Below are 19,388 nucleotides of genomic sequence, written 5' to 3' on the forward strand. Positions count from 1 at the left end.
AGGCCTGCTCGGGGCTGTGACATGGGGGTGCCGGGCGTGGCTCTGATGGGCAGGACAGTCAGAGGTCAGCGAATTGCGGCCAAGCCTGGCCCCTGTTTCTATAAGGCCTGCAAGCCGGCAGCGGTTTTAACACTTGCACATGGTTGATTGAATGAAAAAGCTTGGTGACATGAAATTCACACTTCAGTGTCCACAAAGGAAGTCATGTTGCAATACAGCCATGCCCATTCTTTTCTGGATTTTACTCCAAGCTGCTCCCCAACTTCCTCTGCGGAGGCCCTCACAGAATCTAGAGTATTTACTCTCTGGCCTTTTATAGACACAGTTTGCGGACGCCTGGTTGGAGCTGGTTGTGCAACCCCGCTGCCCTGAGCAACCCCCCTGCCTCCCAGGCACTCTGGGGCCTCTCCCAATCCATCCACAGAGGCTGACAGCTGGGTCCTCTGGGGTGTGCCAGACCCCCGTGCCAGCCTGCAAGGGGTCCCTTCTCATGATGGCTCCCGGGCACCATCTTTACATCCCGCCCCTGGTCCTCCCGCTGCTCCTTCAGCCGCCTGTGTGCTTCCTCTGGCCTCAGAGTCTTAGCTCGCTCTGTTCCCCATGTCCCCACCACCCACACAAGCTCAGCTGATCCCTCGCCTCCTCGGATCTTGGGGGAAGGGTCAGCAGCACCTCCTCGGCTCCTAGGTTAGGTGGGAACCCGGTTCCGGCCGCCGGGGCTCTGAACGTCTTGCGGTGCAGCCCACTGAGCTCCCTCAACTATTTGCAGTTAAGGCCTCATCACCTGCCGCGCTCACTGTGCTGTCCAGCGTGGGGTCCTGCTGTCCTCAGGGCTGAATGGGGGGCTCCTGGCAGGACCCTGAAAAGATGACCAACAGAGTTCCCACGGCTGCTGTACCAAGTGACCGCAGACTGGGGCGGGGCTGGGAGGGGGCTGAAACGGCAGAGATGTGTCCTCTCCCGCTCTGGGGGCAGAGGTCCCAAACACATGTGACCACAGGGCCACGTTCCCTGCAGAGGCGCCAAGGGCGGCTCCTTCCTGCTGCTTCCAGCTCCTGGTGGCCCAGGTGCTCCTTGGCCGGTGGCTGCATCCCTGCCATCTCTGCCTCCATCATCACGGGGCCACCTCCTCTTGCTTCCCTCCTTCTGTCTCACTCACGGGAGGACCCTTGTTGTGGGTGGCGAGTCCTCCTGGGTGTCATCTCATCTCCAGACCCTTCATCACATCAACAAAGACTTTTTCCAAGTAAGGCCCATTCGCAGGTTCCCGGGCTTAGGACCTGATCTCTTTGGGGCCATCTCGTAGTGTTTCGCAGTTTCCTGATTACTGATTTGGTGGGAGCAGGGGCTTTTAAACAAAAGAACTTTTGATTTGGGAACAGTTTTCGGTGTGCACAATTACAGCGTAGAGTGTTCCCATGTACTGCCCACCTACGTCCCCACTAACATTTATTTTTATAAATTTTTGGCCACCATGAGGCATTTGGAGCTCGTGGGCCAGGGATCAGATCTGAGCAGCAGTAGCAACCTAAGCTGCAGTGGCAGCAACGCTGGATCCTTAACCCACTATGGCGGGACTCAGTCCCGGGTCCCAGCCCTCCCAAGATGCCACCAATCCCATCGGGCCACAGCGGGAACTCCCCGCTAGCGTTCTGGATCAGCGGGGTGCACTGTCACAGTTGATGAAGCAATAAAGCCTATGCTTTATTTAGATTAGCCTAACTTTCCCCAAATGTCGTCTTTCTGTCCCAGGAGCCCACCCAGGACCCCACACGACATCGAGTCCTCTCATCTCCTTGGCCGTGGCAGTTTTCCAGACTTTCCTTGTCAGGTGTTTTATAGAATGGCCGTCACTTGGAGTGAATCTGATGGTTTCCCCCTGGGGTTAGGGGTTTGCTGGAGGGAGTCCACGCTGCTACCCTCTCGTCACCTTGTCCCAAGAGCCCATGCTCTCGCCCTCACTCATCACAGTTGATATGACCTTGACCACCTGGCCGGGCTCCTGTTTATCAGACCCCCCTACCGTTGAAGGACTCTGCTCGCCTCCCTTTCCACCCCACCCTCTCTGGAAGGAAGTCGCCACGATAGCCCACCGTGGGGGCGCGGGGCTCCCGCTCTACCTCCTGGAGGCTGGAGGACACGACAACCGCTTGGAATTATTCTTCATGGGAGAGTTCCCTCGTCTCCCCAGCTTGTTTATTTGTTCAATTATTTATTTAGTCAGTATGAGTGCATGGATATTTTGAGTTTCTATCCAATATTACTTTTCACATTTTTGCAGCACAAATTCCCCCGGCTTCGACCACTGGGGGTTCTTCCGTTGATCCCTGTGTCTCTTGGACATACCCCCTTTATCATGGGTGGTGGTTAGTGAATTCTTCAGCATTTCCTTGCTCTTTGGCGCGGTAAGATGCCCCCAGGTCATCATGCATAGTCCTATGCCAAAGAAGCTACTTCTCTAAGGAGTCCTGGTCGCTTTTATTGGGGGATGGTATTAGAAACCAAAATGTGGGTGCCGGGTGTGTTCGTTGTTCCTGGGGCATTGTTGCTTTTAGCTGACAGAGTCAGGAGGCGAGTGCGTGTGTGTGCACACCCAGGCATGCACACAAATATCTCCATGTGCCACTCTCTGTATCCACATTAAGCTCAACATGAGGTCATACTAGTACCTCCAAGTGTGAGCCACCACTGCATGGATCATGTGAGGGCCCCTCCCCCATGCTTATTCCCTCAAACCCTGAGAAGGCTCTGGCCTCACCTTCTCCCTCTGTGGAACAGGGCTCCCAAGGAGGGGTTGTCAAGGCTGCGTCCAGCCCGAACACCCCAGGACACCAAAGGTAAACTCGACCTTCATTAACCCAGGTCCTATTTTCCCACTTGATCATGGCAGGTTTTTCCTGGTGCATCTTAAACCCTCTGGAGGCGCCTTTGACCTTTTCCAGGGATTATGCTGAAGTCTAAACAAATAGTTCAGGAGCAAAGAATCAGGCAGGGCAGCGTGAGCATTTGATGTAGCCTGCCCGAGCCCCTGGGCTGTCTGTCACTGCCCATGTGGGCGGCACAGCCTCCCAAGGGGTCATCACATGCCTCTCGTTCCCTGCCCCAAAGATCTTTGGCCAAACTGGCCTCTCTAATGGGGCAACATTTAATGTGCTTCAGTGGGTCACCCAGGAGAGCTCTCAAAGGCATCAGACAAGACAGGGAGGCCTGGGGTGAGTCCAGAGCCATTCAGTTCTCGCAGGAATTCCGTCTCAAGCCTGCCCTTTGCAGGGATGAGAGGGCCGACAAATCCTGGGTCAGGTCACCGTTTCACAGGTCAGCTATGGGAGGAACCCCAAGCCAGCCGACGCAAACCGTCCCATGAAGGTTGAATCAGGACCAGCTTGGTCTTCTCCCTCCCCTGCCACCTGGAGCCCCTCTCCAACCCTTTAACTGCCTCCTGCTCTGCTGCCCCCACCCCCACCCTGCGCTCAGCCAGGGGCAGCCAGAGGTCACGAGCCCATCGAGACTTGGGCACCAGGGGCCAGAAACCCTGGGCACCTCATCACCAGGGAGGCTGAGGGTGTGGGCTCCAGGGCAGCCCCCATGGAACTCGGGTTCCCTGAGCCTCAGCCTTCTCATCTGTAAATTGAAGGCAATTTCCTCAACTCGGAAATAGGGTTGTGGTTGTCATTCTGAAGATGAGGAAGCTGCACACGAAAAGTTGATGCCTGGCGAGGAGCAGGAGACAGACCCGCGTGAGTCAGACGGAGACATCCCGCTGACCACGGCCGCTTGCAGAGCTGAGGCTGGGGGTCTGGGGAGGCCGGGAGAGGGGGGCAGAGATGGGGAGCCAGAGTGTGTGGAAGGCGCTTGTTCTCACTCGGGGCCAGGATGGGTGGAGGCTGTGACACTTTGGTGGATGGTGGACCAGAGGGACCCCGCCTGAATCTTGGGACCTGATCAGACCTCAGCACAGCAGCCCCTCCAGCTGGCAGGAGAGGCCCACGGCAGTGAATTTCCAAAACATGGCTAGTTCTTGCCCCTCTGAGCTGTGGCCTGAGACTCTCACCGGCTACACAGGTCCCTGGGGCCCCAGGCAAGGGGGAAATTTCTCCTGCTCTGTATAGCCTGTGGACTCTGGAGCTGTGTCCACCCAGGCAGCGAGCCGTTGCCTGAATTACCGGTTGGGGCGGTGGCTATTCCCTTCTCAGTCTGACCCTCCTTCCCAGGACAGATGAGACTGGGAGTCGGTCACCAGGTGAAGCCATGCCTAAAGCTGTCTTCCAGTTCCCTGCTGCTCTGACCCCTTGTTCCCGAGACTGGTGGTCCCTGTGCAGTTTTACCTGTTCTCTCCCTGGCTGGAATGCGCCCCCCAAATGTCTAGTCAGAGTGGAACACGCGAACTAAGTGCATCCATCTCAGGTGGCCGCCGTTTCCCGTGCTCCTCTGCTCAGGCTGGGCAGAGCTCCCCCCACCCCAAACTCCGCCCCCTACCGGCTCCCCAGCAAGGCCGCCTCCCCCCCCCCCCCCCCCCCCGTTTCCTTAGTCCTCCATCGGGGATGGAATAGCTCGTGCCTTGGCGCAAGGTGTGTGCCTGGCCTCCTCCTGAACCCTGTCTCTGCTGCAAGCAGCCCCCTCGTCCCAGCCACACCCTCACCCACCCCGGAGGAAACTGAGACTCAAAGAGGCCCGAGAATGGCCAAGGCCACTGGGCTGCAGCTGGAATTTGCACGTGGCCTCATCCGACTTGCGCCCAACGGCCTTGACCACTCTGCTTCCTCCGTGGATGGGGGGGTGATGGGGGGGTGGCTGGGGGCGGGGGTAGGGGGAGCGGATATGTGCGGGGCTGTTATGCCTGAAAGCCGGGGTGGGGGGGTGGGGAGGCACGGCCAGGCTCGGTTTCGGCTTCCTTCCTTCCCGCTGAGGTCGTGCGGGGGAACATGCCTCCTCACGTCCGGCTGGCGTGAAATACACCTCGGATGGCCTCACCATCGCCCCGCTCCCCGACTCTCCAGCCACATCCAGGTGGTAAAACCTGCTCCGTCTTCCCTGCCAATCCCGCCTGTCCTCACACCCCAGTGCCATTTGGTTTCCAGCACCGCGGGGGAGGGGGTGTCCCCAAGGGCCCACCCCATGGCAGATGGGTTCGTCCGATCCCAGACCAGAGCTCCCCTCCGGTCAGTGGGAGAAGGGGTGAACGGGTCTACTCTTCAGGGCCGTATGTCAGGGGACCAAGACAAGGAACAGAAACAGTGCCCAGGTGACCAGAGCAGGCTGAGGGATGGGGGGAGGCAGCCCGGAGCCCTTGGCAAGGTTTGGGCATTTCCAAAGAACAGCAGGGCGTTCCTACAGGAGGCACGCCTGTCCAGGCACGGGCAAGGGTGGCCTCTCGCAGTTAGAAAGTCGCCTACCTCATTCCGCTCCTCTGCCACGGCCTTGGGAGAGCATGGCCTTTGTTCCAACAGCAGGGCCCACGAGGGTGTGCATCCTAACGCCAGCAGAACCCGGGGAGGGGAGGATGCGGGGTTCTGTATGTGATGTGCTCCCGGCTCCTTCGCTCAAAACCCCATTAAAAAAATGTTAAAAATTAATGTACAGGAGTTCCCACTGTGGCACATCGGAAAGAAATCCGAGCAGCAACCATGAGGATGTGGGTTCGATCCCTGGCCTCGCTCAGTGGGTTAAGGATCTGACGTTGCCATGGGCTGTGGGGTAGGTTGCAGACACGGCTCAGACCCCAAGTTGCTGCGGCCATGGTGTAGGCTGGCAGCTGTAGCTCCGATTTGACCCCTAGTCTAGGAACCTCCACGTACCACAAGCGTGGCTCTAAAAAGCAAAAAAAAAAAAAAAAAAAAAAAAAAATTAATGTACAAAATCTTAAACTCTCAGCTTGGCAGCCTGAGGATGCACACAGGTGTGCTTGGTCACAGCGACAGATTCAGGGACCTTCATTTCTTACAGAGAGAACATCTTTTGAATGAGGACAGCAGCCATCAGTTAAATAAGCAGTCACGTGGCTTCAAGGGCCAGCTGGGCTCAAAACACCCTCTGGTTGCTGCCCCCCACTCCTTGAGGTTCACTGGCCTCTGAATTTTGAAGAGAGAGAAGGGGAATTCGTTTCATCCAATGGCTTCAGAGCTGGTCATGGAAGTTTGAAAATTCAAACTTTTTAAAAAAATTATTAAATATGAGTTCACGATAGTGCGAGAACAAATTAATCAGCAGAGGAGGAAACACAATCAAAAGAAAAAGTGTTCCTCCCTTCTTTGCCCTGATGTTACATTTTCTGGAAGTTTCCACACATAGTCACCCATGTGTATGTCTGTCTTGTAGTTTAACAACCACAGTGGCTCTTCCTGTGTGCTGCTTGCCACTAGCTTTGCTCCCGTGGATCTGCTGGGACCCTTCCTGTATCAGCTCACAGAGGGGTGCAGCCTTCTTTTGGTCACTGCTCAGCACCTGGCCCGAAGTAGCACCCAGGAAGCCTTGGCGCCAAGCAAAGGGCTACAGACGAGCTGTCCTGCTGGCCGGCTGTGGGGCGGGCAAGGTGCGACATCTCCTCGCTTGTTTCAGGGCCCACGGAGCAGGAGGCCTGGGGCTGTAAGAAATCCTGGTCCTGGGAGTTCCCACCGTGGCACAGCGGAAACGAATCCGACTAGGAACCACGAGGTTATGGGTTCGATCCCTGGCCTCGATCAGCAGGTTAAGGATCCGGCGTTGCCATGAGCTGTGGTGTGGGTCGCAGATGCGGCTTGGATCCTACATTGCTGTGGCTGTGGCGTAGGCCAGCGGCTTAGCTCCGATTCGACCCCTAACCTGGGAACCTCCATATGCCGCAGGTGTGGCCCTAAAAAGACAAAAAAAAAAAAAAAAAATCCTGGTCCCGAAGCCTCTGCTTTCTAGACACACAAGCCAGTGAATCGGGAGTGTGAATTCCCGGAAATGGAGTTCAAGTCAGAGGGTCCCTGTCGTGTGCTCTGATGGATGCTGTTGAATCACTGATCTGCCCAAGGAAACAGCCTGTCCTCGACTCCTGCCACCGTTTTGGTTTTGCCCCGAAGTCTCGTACGTTCTTTCCAAGTCTGAAGCGTTCTTTCCGCCCGATGCTCTCAGGCCCAGGAGACAGCCAGCAGGTGGAGGAGGAGGCTCTAGAACCAGCAGTTCTCCTGGTTCCCTCCCTACCCCCAGCCCCTCAGTCCGAGTGCCTCTGACTTCTCATCTAGACAATGGGTCACTGTCGAACCTTGGCACTTGGCTGATCCAGAGTCCCAGGCTTGGGGCAGGTAGGGATGGGGGTGAGCCCAGTGGCACCTGTCTGCCTCTTCAGGTGGGAACAAAAGCCCTGGGTCAAACATCGGAAGAGGCATCCGATGTATAGGCTCCACTCCTGGCTACCTGGATGCCCAGCGCTCACTGGAGCCCACAGTTCTAAGGGCCCCTCAGGAAGGTCATGGGCTGTGTGTATGTTGGACTTGGAGTCCTGGCGCTCATGTCTGGCCCTGTTCCCTCATAGCTGCTATAGGGGTTCAGGGTGCAGTGGGGCACCCCCTAGGTGGGGCCCTGACTCCTGATGGTCCACTCCTCTTTGAAGTGGTTTCAAGTCCCAGAGATGAGGTGGTCTGTTCAAATACAGGCAAACAGGCCCAGAGAGGCAAAGTGACTTGCCCAAAGTCACACAGCATGTCAGGTTCCCAGAGGGAGCTCCACCACTTTTGCTTTTATTTATTTATTTGTTTAATTTTACTGCTGTACCCATGGCGTATGGAAGTTTCCAGGCTGAGGACTGAATCTGAGCCACAGCTGTGACCCACTGAGCCGGGCTGGGGATCGAACCCAGCCACAGCTGTCAGATCGTTAGCCCATTGCACCAAGGCAGGGACTCCCCACTTCTGCTTTTTGCTTTAAGCACAGCACTTCTGGGAGCTCCCTGGTGGTAGTTGGGATGTGTTGCTTTTACCGCTGCGGCCCGGGTTTATCCCTGGTTTAGGAACCAAGATCCCACATCAAGCCGCTGCACGACTCCATGGCCAAAAGAAAAATAAAATGTTTCTTCTTATGTGAAATAAGGACCACATTACAGTTCTGGAGCCAAACGGCAGCCAGGACGTGAACTTCACCTGCCGATCTCTGACTTTGAGTGAGTCGCTCTGCTTGTGTGCCCGGCAGAGCTCACAGGCGAGGGGCCTCTTGGGATCAGCTCGTCCTGGTGCAGGTGAAAGGGGGACGCTGTGCGGCCGTGGCCCAGGGGCCGGGTGGGGGCTGCCAGCCCTTCCTCCTGATTTGGCCTTGCAGGTGCACAGGTGAGGGAGGAGGGCCGATGCTCCCGTCGGGTGGTGGAGGCACCCATCCATCGCAAAGGCCCCAGGGCTGAGCAGTGTTATCACTGGCTTGTAACTCACCCAGTACGTCTGACCTTTGGATTCAACGAATAATTAATGGGGCACTTTGGACGGGGCTCGAAGTGTCAAGCTTTTAATTAATACACCGGACTGAATACATTTAGTGGGGCCATTCTGCCCGGTCCAACCAATTACCCAGGCTCATTATACAACGCAATTGCGTTTTCCATTACTTGGCGACTTTGCTAAATGGGCGGCCAGGCTGCAGCCGGGCAGCCAGCGCCAGCATTGATTAGAGGACACGGTTTTATTACCCAGTGGAGGCAATGCTCGGAGCTGTAAATCGCTCGCAGGACCCGGCTTCTCTGCAGCTTCCAGGTGGGGCCGGAATGGTGTTTGGATGAAGCGTTTCAGCATCGACCCTCCTTCCGAACTTCCGCCGTGTCCCAAACCTCCCCCCGTGTCCTGTCTTTTGTTTAATTGTGTTGCCTTTCCTCTGCCAACTCTCTCTGTAAGTACAGTCAGGGACCCCTGCCACTTTCATAGCCGAAATGAATACAGGGCATTTGTCACCCATCCCCAGGCTCCAGAATGACACCCAGCGTGGAGCCTGCCAGGAGCATCTGGGGGATCAGCGGTGGCGGGACGGGGAGGCTGCTTCTATTCCCACCGGCTTTAGGACGGGCCCTGTGCCAGATTCACCCTCTCCTGCCATGTGCGGCCCTGGGGACAAGAGGGTTCTGGGTGGGTTAGAAGGTGTGAGAGAAGGAGCAGCGAGTTCACCCGGTGGCCCCGGGAACGTGTACGGTTACGATTGTAATTCCGAGGGGAGAAACACGCCTCCCTCTGTGGAATCAGGAGGACTCTTCCACGCACCCTAAGCCTCTTGCATTTAGAGCACCCTACCAGAGTTGGATCCATCTGTTTTCCTGATCTGAAACTGTACAGCGGGGGGGAAAAGGTGGGGAGATGAAGCAGCATTTGGGCCGTTTCCATGTAAAGGCTGGTGACGGCCCAGGGCGGGCCGGGCACTTCACACGTGTCATCTTCAGTCCTTGGGCAACCTGGGAAGTTTGGGTTTGGGTGCAGAGTTTTTGCTTTTGATGTTTAGGTCAATTGAGACTTAACAGAAGAGTGGCAAGAAATAGCGTAGAGAATTCCTGTAGACCCCTCAGCCAGCTTCCCCTTGTGTTAACATCGAGGTGTTTTTAATGAACAGTCTCTAAAAGAAAGCCGAGGCCCAGAGAGCTTGAGGAACCTGCACTAGGTCACACAGCAGTGGTGGGACGTGAGCGAGAATCGGGGTTTAGCTTCACCTGGGACACCCCAGCTGCCTGTGTGGCCAACTCTCTACCAAAGGACTCATAAAGAAGGAGCAGATGGTTGTCACACAACCACAGAATTCAGAAGCACAGTGTAGGTCTCTGCTAAAGGCCAAGTCTGATGCCAAAGAGCTGAGATGAAGACAGAGTCTCATTTCTGTCAGGATGGACTTGGCTTTGCAAAGGCCCATGGGAGACTTGAATTCCTAAGGGCAGGAGGAGAAACACGTACCACCCCCACCAGCGAGGTCCCCCCTCTCTCACTTGGACTTTCTCAGGCTCGTTCTGTGACCCCAAACTCTCCCCGATGGTGCTGCTTCCTGCCTGCCTTGCAGGAGCCCGTCGACAACCAACCAGCACGTCTTAATTGGGCTTGTGGTGACACTTGTGTCGGCGGTCCAGCAATGCAATTCACAACAGTTAACCTTGAGAATAAATGAACCACCACCAAAGAAAAGGTTTCGCTCTTGCCAAGCACAACAGACACCAAAGAAAAGGTTTCGCTCTTGCCAAGCACAACAGACACCCTTTCAACAAACAGCACGCCCATCTTCTGGACACTCCTAATGCAAAAAGGAGTGGCTAGTGGTTTCAATAAATAGACCGATAGGTCGGCGCTCCACACTGACTGAGCTCTCAGAACCCCCTTCAAGATCTGGTGAAACTGATGCTGTTATGTCCTTCAGGACAACAACTTTTTTAAGACAGAACCTCTCAGGAAATTGCAAACAGAACAGAGGTCTCACGCACCCTTCACCCAGCTTCCCCCAAAGGGTGACATCTTCTGTGACCAGAGTACAGTGTCAAAGGCAGGAAACTTGCCACTGTTCAATCTGCAGCCCTGATTTAGATATCACTGGTTTTGCATGCACAGGGGGTGTGTGTGTGTGTGGTGTATAGTTCTATGCAATTGTGTCCCTCTGGCCTCCTTCTCATAGATAAGGAAGCTGCCCAAGGTGACAGAACTAGAAAGTGGCCAGGCCCAGCAGCCCCTCGGTCAGACGCCTGCAGGCCCCACCTGCCCCTCTAGGCTTTTCAACAGCCCCCCCGTCCCCAGTGGGAACATGATTAATATGTGGAAACTTGACTTGGGGATGCATTTAGCCCTTGCAAAACCGACGCAGCTGGTGGTAAAAATGTCTTCTTACCAATACCTTCTCTGATGATACGCAGAGATCGGAGCTTAAAAAAAACACACGTGTGTGTGGCAAGTATCTTCCTGTCTGGACGTGACCCTGATGTGTGTGAACAGGTGCAGAGTCATAGAGAAGGGGCCGTTTGACAGGTGTCTCCAGTCTGGTAGTGTGGACAAAAGTGACAGGGACAGCCAGGGTCGGGGAGACCCAGTGGCACATGGAAACCTGCCTCCCACAAGACGGGGCCGGGCACCCCCACCCCCACACACCAAAGGGAAGCCAACTGGTCAACCCAGAGACTGTCATTTAATAACAAGTTGCCAAGTGAACACACCCTAGCGACTTGCCTTTGTTCTTGGAGGTGTTCAGAATTTAAAAGCTCATCAATATAATAATAAATAATGACCCCCCGAAAGCCTGTTTGGTGCTTGAGAAATTGCGGGGGAGTGGGGGTTAGTGGCCTGGGCAGGGGGTTTGAAATCACCTTCCCTCTGGGTGTCAGTGGGGTGGAAACTTACTGCAAGTTAAATTAAAAAAAAAAAAATCAATAGCATTTCAGGTGATTGTGAATTAACGCTATTTGCAGAGGCTTAAAGGGATTAAGGTTAAAGCCTGTGGATGATCCGTGGGCAATTACGTGGTCCTGGAGGGTGGAGACAGCCCCCTGTGGGCTGGGGGGCAGGGGCTGCAGGATCGAGGGAGGCAGCCTTGACCGCACCCCTTGGGACATCCACTGGGTGCACTAAGTGGGCACGTGTCAGACCCGAGGAACCCGGGCTCCAGAGCTGGGGCATGGGCCCCTTTGCCCTCCCTCCTCACCACCCCAGGAGGAGCCCCCTCCCCATCCAGCTTTTGAGCAGACAAAGCCGGAGGCGTGGACCTGAGGCTGCCTCTGTGCCCGTCACCCCCGCGGCTGTGATGACAGCAATGTTCTGATTTGAAGGCAAAACCAAAGAACCCCGAGGAGTCCTTTGGGCCACGCGTGGGCCTCTTCCTGAGATGGAGCGCGGATCAATTTTTCTTTCATGAGCCCAATTTTCTGCTGCTCATTGACCCTCCTCCATCACTTCTGAGCTCTTTCTTGCCTGTCCGCTCCAGGCACAATGAACAGAGGCTCAGAAGGTTCCTTGCTTCTAGTTTCTCACCTTTGTTGACACAGCTTCACTCCTGTGCAAAGGAAGTGCGGAGAAGCCAGCCGCCCTGGGCCTGCAGAGGAAGACTGGCTGAGCCTTCGAGGTCTGGGTTCCCCCACGGCCACCAAGGAGGGGCTAGAGCCCGCAGGTGGCTCATCTTGGCTGAGTACAGAATCTATAGAAATATTGACGGCCCGGCTCGGACCAGGGGCCCTGACTCAGAATCTCCAGGGGTCGATGCCTCTCTGGACCCCACATCAGCTCTTTATCAAAGTGAACTTTAAACCCAGCTCAGAACTCTGCAGGGGTCCCTAGGAGTGAACCCTGGCTCCTGGGACAGTGGCCACACAGTCTGCCTGCCCCACCCCACGCCGTTGTCTCTGCCGGCACCCCTACCTGTCTCCCCTTTACTCTGCTGAGCTACTCTGGACCTGGTTCACCGGGTGGCTCTCTCCATGGTGGTCCCACCACAGGGCCTTTGCACATGCTGTTTCTGCTGCCTGGAAAGCTCTGGCCGACCCACTTATTCTTCAGTCCTCAGGTCGGAGGTCTCTTCCCGGGTCTCACTGTCTGAAGTAGCCTTCATCTCTCGCCTCTAGCATTGCCCTGCTTGAGTTTCTTCACGGCCGTTGTCATAGCCTGGAATTTGGTTCTGTTCATTTCCCTGCCTGTGTTCCCCCTGCCCCACTAGAACACGCCCTTTCACCCCTGGATCGGCACGCCTGGCCCCTTATCTGCACTAGCAGGTGTTCAGAAACATCAGGGAAATGAATGAATGAGCGCCAGGTGCGATCAGGCGAGTTTGGGAGGCACTGGGGTGGAGCCAGACCCTCACTGCTGGCCTTTTTCGCCTGAGACGTTTCGTGTCTGGGTTCCTCTCTCCTGAGCTCCTCATTTACACACGAGCGAGCCGAGGTCTCGGGATGGGGGTGTGTGATAGCAGCTGGGCGCGGGGGTGGGGTGGGGGCTGTCCCCTGGCAGCTATTACAGGTCATCGGGCAGTCTCCTCCCCACTCTGGGGACACCTCCAGGTGGCTTTGGACTTGGAAAGAAGGTAGCCAATGCCACATGGCCCCTGAGTCTGGCGGAAAGGCCCTCAGGGACCCTGGGACCACCTGGCCTTGTCTGTGACCGAGGCCCCTGGAAGCCAGGAGTTGAAGCTGGCGCCACCAGCTCAGTTCCGGAGAGAGGCCTCCTGCTCCCAAGATAGAAAGAGACGGGGTCATTCGGAGGCCCCGGAAATCTGCCTGGCGCTTCTGAGGCTCTGAAATGCACCCCTTAATCCTTCCTTATGAGCTGCCTGCCACTTCATGCCCGGGCGTTTAAAATAGTTTAGGGTCACTTCTCCTGCTGCCGGGAGGCGGGCTCAGCAGGACTCCAGACTGGAAACCCAACCCCGCCTTCCCTCCTCCAGGCCCTGAGGGGGCTCCTGGGGCCTCCTGGTTCCAGGCTGGGGTCTGCTGCCTGGTGGTGTGCTGGCCAAAGGTGGGAGCCAGCCTGTTCTCTTTTAACGCATGGCTCCCTGTGAGGCGGTCTGTCGCCGTCCCTATAATTCTCCCCTCCCGCCCCCAGGGGGCCAGGACCGCCAGACAGAGAGGAGACCCCAGACCTGGCTGCGGACACGCCGATTTACGCCCTCACTGCCTCGCGTTCCAAACTGTCCCCTCTGCTCAGCTGCAAAGGTGACCGCTGGGCCAGGTGTCCCCACTTTGGGTCCAGGAGCATTTCTGCAGGCTGCCAGCCAGCCTCAAGCTTGTCCCCTCACCTCCAAGCGGGGACAGGCTCATGTCTGAGGCGGGGCAGGGGCAAGGCCAAAAGGCCCAGGCCCCCCTCACCCCCCTCACCTGCCTGCATGGGGACAAACAGGATTTGCCATTGTGCCCAAGAGCCGGCAGGGCCCGGGAGGAAGCCCGCCGCTGGCCACCCATTAGTTGTTATGGAAACTCATTGCCACAGGAGGTCATTCAGCTGAATATACAATGTCCCAAAGGTTTTAGCAAAATTCTGAAATTCAGGGTGTGGGGGGGTGTATGGCATTAAGGGCTGCACCCTCCTGAGGCCGAGGGCGAGGCCTGCCTACCGGCAGGTGGGGACCCCCCACCACCCCACCCAGGGCACACTCAGGCCCTCCTACAAGCCTCTGAGTCCTCTGGTACAAGGGCTGCCACACACGGTTCGGGGAGATAAGACACGAGGCTGGGAGCTTCCTGGGGGCTCCAGAGCAAATCTCCCTACAGGGTGGGACAGAAGAGCCTCAATTCCAACAAATGCCTGCAAATTATGATGCGAAATAACAGCGCGGTGCTAGGCATGTAGCCTTGCGTGTTGCTACTGTTGCTGTATTATGTTATTGAATGCTACTCTTCATGAGCCTAAGTAGCAGTGGTAACACAGAGCACCCTTCTGTGCCCGGCTGCTGCTGTGATCCTGCCCCCAGCCCTGCGAGGCCGAAGCACCGCTCTCATCTTCTCTGTACAGACGGGCGGCTGTCGTGACTCCTATAACATCCTCTCACTCCGCTAAAAAGATGACGGGGGCCCTGTGTCAAGCAGGATTGCTAAAGAACCCGCCTCTCTTTCTTTCACCCACTGGTCACGCCACAAGGGTTTCTTGAGCACCTACTATGTGCTACATGTTCTAAACACGGGGGATGCAGGACAGGGTCTGTGCTTGGACTGTTTTCTACTTGGTTCACTTCTACTCACTGCCCAGAAACTACACGTCATTTCTCCCAAGAAGCCTCTCCTGAGTGCGCCAGCTGGAGTCAGGGGCCCCTTTGTAGATTCTGTGCCCTCCCCCAGCGCGCATGTAGGGTTTAACACTCAGGTACAGCGGCTCATTTTGCATCTCCTCCTCTTTCAGGTCCAGGCACAAAATAGTCACTGAATATTTGTTGGTTTTTTAATCACTAGGAAATGAGTTCCAGGAGGGCCGGGTCTGTGTTGTTCATCACTGTATATGCTCTAGAACAATTTCCTGTCCAGAGTGCGTGCGTGATGTATTTGTAGGATGGATGGATAGGTGGGTAGTTGGGTGGATGGGTGGATAGGTGGGTGGATGGGTGGATGGGTGGGTGGGTGGGTGGATGGATAGGTGGGTGGATGGGTGGATAGGTGGATGGGTGGGTGGATGGGTGGATGGATGGATAGGTGGGTGGATGGGTGGATGGGTGGATGGATGGATAGGTGGGTGGATAGGTGGGTGGATGGGTGGGTGGATGAGTAGATGGATGGATGGATGGATAGGTGGGTGGATGGATGGATGGATGGATGGGTGAATGGGTGGGTGGACGAGTAGACAGTTACATGTTTGGATGTTGGCTGGAAGGATGGAAGGAAGGGCAAATTGAGAAAAATGGGTAGATGGCTGATCAGAGAGATGATTAAATGGGTGAATGTCTGGATAGCTGAATATATGCATAAACACAATTTTGGTTATTGATGGGGGTTGGATGATTGAATGATTGACTAAAAATCTAAGCGTTGATGAATAGAATGCTTTCCGCTGGCTTGTTTCCTGAAAGAGATGGGGCAGATGGAGGAAAAGAAAGAACCCACCTTCCCACACATCCCGCATCCCCGCTCCCCTCTCGCCGACCTCTTCGGGCTTGTTTCCAGGCCCGATGCTGAAAAGCCAAAGCACGGGGAAAGCAGTCCCCTCTGGCTCAGCTCCCGGCCCGGTGCTCTGCCCTCCCATGTGTGCAGACGGCTCCGTAGCTGAGCTCTGACCGCTGCCTGGATTCCCTCAGCTGGAGACGAGCATCCGGCATCCAGAGACTCTCACCTCCCAAGTTTGCTCGGCCAAACAAGCCACCTTTGTTCCTCTCTGGGGTTCTAGCCGCTGCAACTGTGGCCATTTCTACAGGCACAGCACCTATGGTCCCCCCATGCCACTCCCCCTCCAACCACCCCTTTAGTCCCAAGGGAGCATCCCTTCTGCTGTCCTTTCAGTCACACTTTGGGAAGTGAAAATAGACACTGATGAAGGGTCAGACCATCAAGGGTTGAGGGGCCCTGGGCGGGCTTTGAGAAGTTCAGTTTCCTCCAGAGAAGCGGAACAGCCTTGTCCGGGGAACAGCAACCCCAAGGGCACAAGCTGGTGACTCGGCATCTGTCCCCATGCCCTCAGCTTAGCTTCCTGGGAGATGCCACTCAGCATGGGCGCCCCCGGGGATGGGTGGGCACTCTTGTCCAGCGAGGTCGGGGAGGGGAAGTCAGAGACGTGCAACGTGTTCAGTGGACCCTCTGAAGCTGCAGCTCCCAGAAGAGACAGGGGCTCCGCATGCTGGACAGCCAGTTTGTCCTGCTGGCTGTGTCAACAACCAGGACATCCATTCATTCGTTCTTTCACTCAACAAACACCTGCTGAGCCTGGGGCTGGGCTCCGGGCTCCCCTGGCCCTCGAGCAGGGCCCCCCAGGTGCCCGCAGAGCCCAAGCTGCCTTCCCGCCCCATCTCTGACCTCATTCCCTCCCACCCAGCCCCTCGCTGCAGTGCCCCCTCCCCCCCGCCGCCCGGTGGCTCTGCTCCAAGTCCTTATGACTCCTTCTACATTTGTTTCCCTAAAATCTCTCTCCACCATTGGGCTCCGAGGGGTCTGACAGCAGGGACTTGATCGTGTGCACGGCTGAATCTCAGGTGCTGTCCCAGTGCCTGGTGTATAGCTGGAGCTTCATAAAGACTGATGGAGCGGATGAGTGCAGAGGAGGCAAAACCAGCAAGCTGCCCTCATGAGTTTCTAGCGCAGCAGGGAGGCAGGTCTCAAACAAATACACAAAAATAAATATCCAGCTACAAATTTAGGAATTATGACACGTGCTCTGCAAAGGTGGCTGGGATGGGGCGTCCTGAGTGGTGTGTCCCGATGGCGAGGTCTGGGGAGACCTCTCAGAGCTCACGGCTTTTGGATGGACCCCGAGTGGTGAGAGCAACCCAGCCTTTAAAAGAATTTTTTAAGGCTTTTAAAAAGCCAACCCTTACTTCTTTTGAAATGCTCAAGAGACTTTCAAAAGGCCCAAAGGCCTAAACATATCCAGGTTTCAAATGAGATCATAGGCAGGCGCTGACTCCGTTGCCGAAGCCTAAACTTCAACTTGTCCGATTTCCCACGTCCATGATTCTTCCACTCGGGGAGCGGTGCATCCCTCTGACTTTGGGCAAACTTCAAGGAGGACCACTCTGATAACGCCCAGGACAACAGTGCCGTGGCAATCACTGTCACTGCCAGGGAGAACGCTTTGTGATCCAGAAAGAAAGCTGCCGTAGCGGTTCCACAAATCCAGTTTGGGGTTGGGAGATGCAAACGGTTGCGTTTGGAGCGGAGGAGCGACGAGGTCCCGCCGTAGAGCACAGGGCGCCTGATCTCTAGCCCCTTGTGATGGATTGTGGTGAGGATAAGGCGAGGAAAAGGATGTCTGTGTGTGAATGACTGGGTCGCTTTGCTGCAGAGCAGAAAGTGACAGAACAGTGCAACGCAACTCTAGTAGAAAAAATACGAACTTAAGCATCAATCCAGTAAAGGAAAAAGAGAATCTTTGGTAGAGTCTATATGAACATTCGCCTTGCATTCTCAGCGGCACGCATGCCCGGACCGTGGCCCAGGTCTCCTGCCAGGCCTAACGGTCCCCTGTCCACCAAACTTGGGTGTCAATAGTCACGGCAGGCTTTCCCCCAAGAGCTCAGGCCTGGAGCCACCAGAGGCGGTCAGCAGTCACAGGCCAGGTGCGTCTCAGCACATCCACGGGATGGAAGCTGCTGACCACCTCTGCGACCTGGACGAACCCCACGGACGTGGCATAAGTGGCGCCAGATAGGTGAAAAGTCTCTTCCGAACGTGTCTGCTCATCTCTGCAAAGTGGGGAAAGCTAAGCAATGCTGGTAGGCGCCAGGGCCCTGGCTGCCCTCCCAAGGGGCTAGAGACTGCAGGGGCAGCGACATGGGGCTTCCAAGGTCACGGTCTGGCGGCTCAGCACGTGACCCTCGGGAGCCACACTTCTCTGCATTCCTCATGCTATCGGTGAGAGGTTTGGAGATGCGCGGCCCCTCTGCGACCCTGAGGAGCACGGAGGGGTCCCCACCAGGCACAGGGGAAGGTGTCCTCTGGGGCCAGAGCGGTGCTCCTTCTGCTGCCTTCTGTCCCCACACCCACCGCCCAGACCAGCCACCTAACCCCGAAGGGCACCCTCCTTCCCCCGCCAGGCTTCCGCTTCCCTGCCCAAAGCGCCCCCATCCCCACTGGGTGCTGATAAATCTGCCCCCGCTCCAGCCAGGCCAGCCCAGAGGCTGGAGGGTCCGTGCCTCAGAACTCAGCAGCTGCCAGAACCCAGCATCATCTCCAGCCTGGAGAGGGAGAGGCCGGCGTAGCTGCTGCCATTTGTCTTCAGTATAGATTTAAGACCCTTGCAAAGGTGGGGAAGAAATTCAAATTGCAGTTAGTGAAGAAATCATTTGGGCTCCCAAGGAGCCCCTTGGGCTAATTTCTGAGCAAGAAGCAGCCGCCTGGAGCTGTGGAAGGCCCAGCCCATCTGCTCGGGCCCCCTGGTGTATTTGGGGGGGGGGCACCCGGCATGGCCACCCAGGGGACCACTGGTTAGCCCAGGACGGGAGCCTCATTAAATTCCCAATTAGATGTTCCGCCGCCTGGCAGGTATCTCACGCTCCACTGGAGAGTCCCCGGAAGCTGACGTTATGACAGTGGCAGTTTCTCATTTACTGTTGATATCAGCTCTTCCTTTGGGTGTCAGCAATTTGCATGTGAAGGGCTTTCTGGAATCTGAAAGTCCTTCCACAAGGTGGGGGGGGGGGGCGAGGAGAACTGCCCCCGGTTTCCCTGGGTCGCCCTTTCCTCACTGCCTCCCTCACACCCTCCTTCCATGCATCTTAATGTAGGCTTGTATTTAGGGCGGGCATTTTGAAAGGAAAGTTAGCATAATTTTTAATTTAGACGATCAGGAATCCAATTTACTCAGTTCATGCAGTTAATGATTTCAGCTGCCTGACAAGCACACTGCTGTTGGGCCCCTGTGGTGCTGGCCGCTCCACCCCGGAGTGATGGAAAGAAAGAAGTTAACTCAGATGGACCAGCCAAGGCTGGACTGGGCTGGACTGGGCCGGACTGGGCCGGGCTGGGCTGGGCTGGGCTGGTGCTTGCCCGGGCTTTGGTTTAGATTAAAATTGGGTTTGGAGCTAAGGACGGATCTGAGCTTGATGTCACCATGGCAGGTTTATTTCCTATGCGAAGGGTAGCTCCACCTACTTCCCCAAAGCACATAGTTTTTTAAAGGACTAAGAAAGAAAAAGAATAACCCAGCCCCCCCGAGAGCCTGAGAAGTGGGAAGAGGGCGTTGAAGCAGAGGCAAAGAAGTGGCTGTAACAGCAAATAAGAAACGACCATGGGCAGGTGGGTCCACCCCCGACTAAGAAGATGGGTACCCCTCCCCTCCACACGTGTGTTGCCCAAGTTCACGACGAGCCAAGTG

General features: G+C 56.0%; 1 long non-coding RNA gene across 4 annotated transcripts in view; it reads left to right on the top strand.

The window, feature by feature from the left end:
• LOC110257416 overlaps positions 1-19,388 on the top strand; it is a 96,596-nt gene that overhangs the window by 17,827 nt on the left and 59,381 nt on the right. The window contains exon 3 of one of the 4 annotated variants that reach the window (XR_002339981.1): positions 6,316-6,636. The exons of 2 other annotated variants lie outside the window; for them this stretch is intronic. This is a non-coding gene — a long non-coding RNA (uncharacterized LOC110257416). Of the gene's footprint in view, positions 1-1,752; positions 4,449-6,315; positions 6,637-19,388 lie in introns of those variants that run through there. One more of the 4 variants, XR_002339978.1, reaches the window with a different exon arrangement.

Source organism: Sus scrofa, chromosome 17 (genome assembly GCF_000003025.6).
Source record: "Sus scrofa isolate TJ Tabasco breed Duroc chromosome 17, Sscrofa11.1, whole genome shotgun sequence".
NCBI lineage: Eukaryota > Metazoa > Chordata > Mammalia > Artiodactyla > Suidae > Sus > Sus scrofa.